General features: G+C 33.7%; 2 long non-coding RNA genes and 2 pseudogenes across 2 annotated transcripts; all 4 read right to left on the bottom strand.

The window, feature by feature from the left end:
* Positions 1-976: 976 nt before the first annotated feature.
* On the bottom strand, positions 977-2184 carry LOC146906758 (uncharacterized). Its single transcript, XR_015018943.1, has 2 exons — positions 1715-2184; positions 977-1277 (listed from the first exon to the last, which is right to left on the bottom strand). It is a non-coding gene; the product is annotated as an uncharacterized LOC146906758 (long non-coding RNA).
* Positions 2185-2594: 410 nt separating this feature from the next.
* On the bottom strand, positions 2595-4694 carry LOC146906757 (uncharacterized). The gene is made up of 6 exons (XR_015018942.1): positions 4399-4694; positions 4194-4266; positions 3514-3649; positions 3289-3379; positions 3078-3167; positions 2595-2921 (listed from the first exon to the last, which is right to left on the bottom strand). It is a non-coding gene; the product is annotated as an uncharacterized LOC146906757 (long non-coding RNA).
* Positions 4695-4696: 2 nt separating this feature from the next.
* Positions 4697-5207, bottom strand: LOC146906756 (replication factor C subunit 4 pseudogene; annotated as a pseudogene).
* Positions 5208-6993: 1786 nt separating this feature from the next.
* LOC146906755 (serpin-ZXA pseudogene) lies at positions 6994-7924 on the bottom strand (annotated as a pseudogene).
* Between the last annotated feature and the right edge of the window lie 1439 nt (positions 7925-9363).

Raw genomic sequence — 9363 nt, 5'->3', positions numbered from 1 at the left:
ACCACTTCTTTTATGCAACGTTTCCAATCATTTCGTGCATTTTTGTTCACTAACCCTTTTGTTTCCATCTTGTGTTTTTAGCTTCATTTTCCTTGCCATTTAAATTCTCATGCCAAGACTTAGAATGTAAATCTTAGGAATTTTGTAATATTTTTCTTATGCTTTTATTTTCTTGCAAGACCATAGAATGTATCTAGGCCAATGATGTAATATGGACAATGGACTCTAATGCTGTACACCGACACAAGCACCGACATATGCACACACATCACCTTAGATGTATGCTTAGGGAATGTATGTTTAGATGTATGCTTAGGAGTCACGATACTTAGAAAAATTCTTTTTCCCAAAAAAAAATATGAACAATATCACTCAAATCATTTTCTAAATAAACCTTGGGATCAAAATCCCATTGTATTTTCTCTTTTATTTTCTTAATCAAATTTTAAATGAATTTTAACCATACTTAGACCACATTTTGCAAAATAACTAATTCCACCTCACCTTTTTCCAATCTAATGCCCTTGAGGCCTCTTTTCCTCATTCTTCAAATTCCAATTTTCAAACTTAAAATCAACCAACAAAAACAAAAATATTTTTTGGAAGAGAACTACGGTGGATTTGATCCCTTAAACGGGTACGTAGGCAAGGAACAAAATTCCTTCAATTCAAATAAAATAAAAATTCAATCACATTCTTCTCCCTCCAATTCTCCACTTAGAAATTCGTAGATTTAAATAAACATTGTCAAATAGCATTTAAAAATAAAGCGCGCGCGTAGAAATTAAAGACGGTTCCTATAGGTTACTATAGTTGTTATGGGTGCCTAACACCTTCCCGTAGCGAAAACAACTCCCGGACCTCGATTCTCAAGGGTTTTTCTTACTTTTTCCCTTCCCAAGAAAAAATAAGATATCACCGGTTAAAAAGGTTCAAACGTAATCAATGTTTGACACCCGAAAAACCAAGATAAAACAATGTACTCTTCTTCAACCCCCTTAACACCAAAACTCAGTTAGACAATAAATATGAGAGAGATACCTTGGTATCAAGGAGATACCAGTGTGTGGTTGTGTACTTTTCACGTCTACTGTCCTTGATCCATGCCACATTGTGCCTGTTCCAGAAGCTGTATAGTTTTGATTAGGTGGCTCACTTCCTGGAGAAGCTAATTTGTCACTACTCTGAGGCTCAGAAACATCATCTTCTTTTGCAGCAGTTTCTTGTTTTGTTGTCTTTGGCTTAGAACCACCGTACACAAAGCTGCAAACTACCACCTGCAGCAACCAAAGTCTCATTTGTTTTGGGGCAAAGGTTTCAATCTCAAGCATCCTAAGATGTACAATTGCCTATATCATTATTGACCATGGGCCTATTTGGATTGGTTTATTTGAGGTTATCTAATAGCATGGGAATTTGAGAAACAACTTATGACATGTCATAAACTGTTTCCAATCACAAGCTCTCCAGGATAGCTTAGGGAAACAGTTTACCTATAGCTTATATAAATACAGTTTTATTTTATTTTATCTTTTAATATAGCTTATACTTAAACACTTATATGATAAGCGATTAAGCGCTTATGTAGAAATAGCTTAATTAATTTGTTTATCTAAACAGGGTCCATGCCAATCGCCACCGTAAGTGTTTTGACTTAATGTTCAAGCATAAGATTCTAATTAAATTGGAATCGACAAAAAACAAAATAAAAAACATTGCAAGTACTCAAAGAACTGCTTTTTAGCATGCTCATGCTCGGCTAAATAGTATCCATATGCATATGTCCACTTCAATACCCGCCTGCAATCAACTATCTGCAGCGTGAAACAGAATGTAGTGAGAGATCAGATATCTAGTATAAAATAGTCAAAGACATTCTCACTTCATTCAGCTTCAGAAAATAGTTCAATGAACAGCTTCATTTGTCCTTGGGACAGGTTTATGAAAAAAAATGACTACACAACAGTCTAACAAGTGTCAAAGTCTAATTTATTACCAAGGTCATCAAACAGTGATTTGAGTCATGAACCCGGAAGCAAATTTTTTGATTGTGAACAATCATATCAAATGATAAAATCTAGAGAGAAAATGAAAAATAGCATTTAACATATCACATAAATTATGTACTGTTGTATACGCAAAATGTTTAATCTTAGGCCAGGAATTGATTACAAAACAATTCAACATAAGTCATGCAAAACAAAATCATCACATAATCATTGTTTAAATTACACGGATGGAGATAAGGAAGGATGAAAATAGACAATAGAGACTAAATAAGTTGAAATTCATATTGCTTTAATGTGGGTGAAAGAAAACTTTCATTATTAATCTAATATTCCAAGTTTCTGTCAGCAATGCATAAGAATATAATCTAATATTCCAAGTTTCTGTCAGCAATGCATAAGAATAGATTGTCCTATTAAAAATCAAATTTTTTTTCACTCCACATTGCATCAGTTCATTCAACGCATTCGATATGAATCCTCTGAATGACACGATTTCAAAAACTTTGAACAAAAAATAATCAAAAGACCATGAAACAAACAAAAAAAAAGTTAAACTGAAAAGAGCAGATTTGCAGCGGTAAGCAATAATGGAAAGGCCAAGATTTAGTCCGGCTATTTTAGACAAATTAGTTAAATAACCAAAATGCTTCCCGGATCCAATTCTATGTAATTGCATAACAAACAATTTAAAGCTCCAGTTTCATATCTCATTATTCCTGAAAGTTGTCAAACACACTCAAAAAATACAAGTTGACTGCGCCAAAGATGTTCTTTTAGTTACCAAAGTCACATGAACACAGAACATAGAATTTTGGCCCAGGGAAGGTAAGATGACCAAACAGAGAAAATGTGTGTGTAGCTTACATGAACAGTTTGCATCTGGTGTAGATCAGCAAGAGCTTTTTGCCTTGACTGCAAGAGAAAGAAAATAAATCATATAGCCTTACACCATAGGAATTCTAGTGAAATATAAAAATAACTATGAATTTGGAAACTGTAGAGCAGTACGAGTTCTGATACAGAAGATACTAAACAGAAAGGGAAAAAAGTATGGAGTGGAGGCCTTACAGATTGGTTGCTAGCCCACTGCTCATAATAATGTGTGTACCTCTCTAATGAATTCTTTGCCATTTCTCTTCTTTTTTCAGTTTCATCATACTACATACAACAAGATTTCTTTCACAGTCTGATATCTTTATAAAAATATGTCTCGGGAATGTGGTTTAATAGTATACTGAAAACTGAATCAAGAGAAGTTGAGTATTTCTAAGTCTCTTACCACCCCCTCTTGTTTAGCTGCTTCATAACGATTGCAAGCGTAGAAACCGCCAGTCCTTTCACCATGGTCTGACCATGCACCAAGGCATAGCCTGTGTAGATAAAAGGTGCTCTATTAGGTACTGACTTAGCTTTGTACTCGAGCTATACAATGTGTTACTTTTAATCGATGACCTAGCATTCATATTATATTGTATTTGATCCATGTTATAGAGAGTCAACTTACATTGGTTGTCGACTACCTAACACAACCCTCTCCTTTTATCTGGGCTTTGGACTGGCTATGAATAGGAAAGCTTACAGAAAGTTACCATTCATGAACTTCTCATTCCTTCTGCTGCACATCTACCTTACCCCCATACCTATATGATAGAGGATGTTAGTACAATTGATACTATTATTAACTTCTCTAGTTGGAAGATAGAATTTTGGTTTGTGCAAATATTGTCCTTTTTTATATCCCATTATCTTTGGGACACATATTGGTAAATTGACGTAATGTGCATAAGCTGATTAATTTTCACAAGATTATACACAAAGCTTAATTAAATAAGTATGCTTGCTCTAATATTTTGATTTATAAGATAGGTCATGATCATTTTTATGGTTTGCCAAAGACTTCCTTAGAACTTAGATGCTTATTTCATAAGTTCTACAAATCTAAAAGTACATTGCTTCCTTCAAAAACAAAAAAAAATCTAAAGGTACATTGCTTAAATAGTTGTATTACTACGTGCTAGTTTTGGCAAAGAGAGGCAGCAAGCTTGAGGCAACAAGTACAGCACTTGATTGAATGATAGCCAAAGGTAAAATATTAAACAGAATTGCCTTAAATGAATATAAGAGATATTCCTATAACATATATACTTGTCAACAATAAACAAATTTAACACAAGGATTCCACACCTCACTTTTTGGTAAATGCAGGCAACTGATGGGCTAATAACTATCTGGTTTGGATTTAAATGAGCTGCAGCATCTAGAAAGTCAATTGGAGATGAGTTTGAAAAGCATCCACACGAGAAAGGTATTTATTGGAATTCAAGTGTGAATGTTTAATCCGACATCGATTAGGAATGAACTGATTGAATGATATATAAGAGAGGTGAACCTTAAGATTTAGTCTCAAGTTTTTCGGTGGTTCTGGTATTTAGTCTTTATAACACGAACATTTATTCACCTACAGGGTCTAATTTTTAGTGATGAGATCAATGAATTACTCAAAAAGGTTGCAGAAATCAGACTCAGTTAGTTCCTTTTGATGATTTAGAGGCTTCCCAGGAAAGTTCTTACCAATTTTCCATTGATGTCATTGTAGGGAAGCCGTAGTAGTCAAGAAAATGAAGATCTTCGTAAGAAGATAGACCACATTGGTGACAAATATGCAGAACTAGAAAAGGTAAACAACATCAAGGAAGACACATCCTATTACATTTAGAGTAAGATTCCATCGTTCGCCTCAGTGCATTCTGTAACCAAATTGCAGGTGGCATGAAATCATTTCACTTTATTAACTGAACAAGCAAAGCTACGAATTAAAAACAGAGAAAACATACCTGAGCATCTTCTGTCATTGAATCAGCCTCGTCAAGAACGATTATCTTATACGGTGGAGACGGATAACCACTGAAATATCAGAAACCCAAAACATAAGTTACACAAATCTTATAAAAATGGGGAGAAAAAACTAAAACTAAAAAATATATTGGATTTCCCAATTCACATACTTTAGGCCTATTGGTACCAACAGCTACAACAGCAAAATCTTTGATATTAGTCCGAGCAACATTAATATCGCGATCATCACTAGCATTAAGTTCGAAAAACCCAAGATTTATAGAGCTTGGGGCCAAAAAGCTGATGAGCGATAGCAAGGGAAGTAGTGGTTTTTCCAGTGCCTGGGGGACCATAGAAGAGCATGTGTGGGCACTGTCACAGAAACAATTGTTAGCAGAGAACACAAGCATGTGCTGGACTTTTTATTAGCATTTGTGATGATAAAAGTCATAGAAATGACCAAATTGGCAAATTAGACTAGCACCCGAACCTACACCACACACTATTCATTAATTCAATTTGCTAACTACTACTACTACTAAGAATGAAAAACTCAACAAAAATGATGTAAACGCTGCTGAAACTAGTTAAAGTGTGTGTACTACTATTCTGAGTTGTGACTATGACTTGAGCTTTATTACTTATCAATAATATCAATCAGCAATTCAATCAAGAATAAAAAAGATCAAATACAAATCTAATTGAGAAAAGCATCGCTCTCCATACTGAAATAACATTGCAAATACGCACACCATTACAATTTAAAGAAGAAGAGAGGCAAGGGATGATAAGGAAACTAGACTGAAACTTTATATGAGGCTTCATCAAGGAAAGTAACAACAGATAGACAAAAATTGAGTAAGAGAAATTGAGAAATTCAGTTGATAATAAATCAACGCTTATCTGGTGCTACATTATTGAGGAGTAGTAGAAAGTGGACTACAACACTTTTTAAATCCCAGCCACCAATATATTCTCTATAATCTGAGAAAATTCTAGTTCACGTATTTTTCATCCACTACCAAGAAAAAACTATCAATCCTGGGAATTAAAACCTCTACTAAATACCAATATATAATCAGTGTTTAAATAATGGATACCAATTCATTTACAGGTGTTACCACAGATATGTAGTGTATATGTGTAACACTTTTTAACAAATGTCACAACAAAAATGTTGCAAAATGTCAGATATGTAGTAGTGTTTGTATTCTTGTCTCTTTTAGAGTCAAAAACTAAAATAACTATATTTGTATTCTTTTGCGTACGGAAAAAATCTGGTTGGTAGGGGAAAATCACCTTGTATGCCTCAGTGGTTCCCCGACGGAGATTAGTGACTGCTAAGTGTAGTGGAAACCTCATACCAATACCGTTGTAACAAAGGAAAAAAGGGGTATTAGAACACTTGATCTTAACCAAAAGTTTGACGAAAGTATCATTAGTTTAGTCGCTCATTGTTGGTTTTATATCTAAAAGTCACTTTGTTTCTTTCCTGATTCTCCAATGTGGAGGAACTCATGATGCAGCTTGTAACTTAATCGTCCCTTTTGGCTCTTTTTTGTTTTGTCTGTAAAAGGATAAATAAATAAAAAAAAAGTATGATTTTTCTTGAATAAATTTACCGAGTTATGAAGAAAAACAGATGTACTTCAAAACTTTTAAGTATAAAAAAAAAAAAAATTGCTTAGTTTGGTCAGTTTGTATAATAAATCCATAATTTTCCTACCTGCAATGCAAGTATGCTCACAGGCTTTTTACACATTCAAGGAAGAACGCAATACTAAGCAACAATTGGTAATAAGTCAGAAAAAGAACTTGTGTTAAATTATAATCAATAAGCATAAAGTTGAAATCAATTGAATCTCATCCTTTATGCTTTTGTTATTAAGTAATTATATTTGTATACCTGCTTCTATGTTTTCAAAAAGTATAAACAATCACTCATAAAATCTTATTTCACAAGGGTGATTTGTTTCACATCATGTACATTACACAGTACATGAAAATACAACAAATGTTACTAGCTAGTGAATTTTCAGAATAAATAACTTTTTCATCAATAAAGCAAATTTTCTAATATGAACAATTATAAAACTATGCAGATGAAGAACTAAAATAAAAATTGTCAAACAAAATATATTTCAGATAGTATACGAATATGAAATAGGACGTACCCCATTTATATATTAAAATATAAAAATGGGTTGTTTAGAAAACATATTTAAAATACTATGGAATGCAATAATCACCCATCAAGAGGATTGACAACCTTTCCAACAAAGAGTATGGTTCCACTAAAATCTTCTGTGATCAGAAATAAAAAAGGGTGGTCAGCTACAAAGTCGATTGGAGGGATCGGAGGGGGACGATATGGAGCACAGCCGCCTACACTGCCACGGGCTGTCGCTGCAGCTTTCGTACCTTCTTCGTTTAATTCAATGAAAGACTTCTGAAATATGCTGGAAACATAAAGTTCTTAACTTATAGGAGCGTCCACCATTTTTGTCAACTTTCCCATCGAAATATTGAATCCAATCCTAATTTCTCTAGCAACTCAGAAGTTTCAATCTCAAAAGAAATATTGAATCTTGGAATCCTGAACTTGCCTACTTTCACTTTTTCACGAGGAAGATTGTGATCCAAAAACTCAGAATCAGAAGCTACCTTATCAATCAAAGCTGGCAACCCAACTTTTGCATCAGGAAGAAAAAAGTAAATAAAGAATGCACGCCTATCATTGCCTTGTTTATAAGGAAGACCAAGGACTTTAAAACGATCAAAAGAACTGATAAACAGATTATTCTTGCTGGTCATAAAGGGAACCTTTACTGACTTGCCATCGAGAAGGTCAAAATCATAGTCCTTTGTTTTTGAAGTATCAAACAGTAGTTTCCAAACTCCTTTGAAGTATAGTGCATTAGTAAAGATGAGGCTGGTTAAGCTGTCAACTTAGCCGTGTGGAAGAAGATCTTTAATAAGCCCTTTTGTCTCCTTTCAGCCCATAAATTCACTTCTTTTCTCACTTCATCAACCTTCAAATCAGTATCAATTGTAAAATTAAACATGTTAAAATAAATCATCTGAATTTTTTCGTGAGCATTATAAGAGAAGAGTTAAACATTATGTTGATATTATTGGCACAAATTTTGTTGCTAAATCTATTCCATACACCGCATATGGAGACAGTTAGGAGAAACTGAGTTGCAAAATAAGCCTATACAAATAATCTTAAGTGCTAGAATGTTTGAAGATGAGTTTGTATTCAAAATGAGTCAAAGGTTTAATGTCACAGAAAATAGTTATGTTATACCAATTACAGGCCCTAATAATGTTTGTCATATTTTGTAGATCAAAACAAAAATAAATTCATAATACTAAAGTCACATTATTAGTTTTGTCTAATGTGCACAAGTTTATTTTTCACAATTGGTTCAATAAGTCTTCTCATATCTCATTTTATCCAATAGTGAGATTTATTGATCCAACAATGAAACTAACTTGTACATCATGCAAAACTTATGTCGCACGCAAAATGAAAGCATGGAATGTTGTAGTCTGAACATGCAATTTTTCTGGTATATTGAATTATAATAAATTAAATTTTGCAGTTTGGAAAGAAATTAGTATATAAGGGATCTAGCAAAATGTAAAGGAGAAACATGAGTTGATTGTAATGTTAATAGGTAGATCAATCCATTATTGTGCTTTAAAGGCACACTTGTATGTAGGCCACTTTCTACCCTAACTCTTTATCCAATGAATCAAGCAGTTGAGAAATCTTAACCGACAACGCAGATATAGTTAGGTTGAACCTCTCCTTAGATTTAACATATTGGATCATCCTATCATGGTCTGTTCAAAAAACAATAGCTCAATCTGACTATTCATCAATAACCTAGCTATGAAAGATCGACACAAACACGTACCCAAAACAACAGAGATCGACATTCGAAGTTAACACGGGTTTGTAGACTAAACAGTTGTGTGTCATTTTTTTATCACTTCGTCTACTAGAAAAAAATATCATAACACTAAACTTCAAACCCTAATTTGTGAGTTATATATGAAAAAATAAAAGCATGAGTACCTTGTTGATGAATTCAACAGCAGCAAAAGCAGCTTTGAAATCAGTAGTCATGAGTTGTTTGAAGGAAGGTTGAAGAGGATTCCTAACCACTAACCCAGAAAACCTTGAAAAACCTAGCAAACCCCAATCATTGATTCATTGTTTACCGGAATTGTCATTTCAAGAACACGATTCAGTGAAGGAAACGTTTGTTAAAATAGAACACGATTACAGAAACGATGAATAGAACATAGAACTTACTGTTTGTTGGAAGAGAAGATTGATTTTTCCAGAAAAAAGTTTGAACCCATTGAACTGCAAGCGAAGGGTGTGTGGGGGTGAAAAGTGAAAGGTTAATTTTGTTTTGTTTTATATAAAGGGTAAATTGGGTAGTTTGTGTCAAATGTTGGAGTAAAGGTATAAGTGTAGGGGTGTGGGGTATAACTTCCTTCA

This window comes from Medicago sativa, chromosome 7 (assembly GCF_051527215.1).
Source record: "Medicago sativa cultivar Bolivia chromosome 7, Bolivia_mono, whole genome shotgun sequence".
Lineage (NCBI taxonomy): Eukaryota > Viridiplantae > Streptophyta > Magnoliopsida > Fabales > Fabaceae > Medicago > Medicago sativa.
The sequence above is the reverse complement of the archived record's forward strand: the minus strand, read 5'-3'. Positions and strand labels throughout refer to the sequence as shown.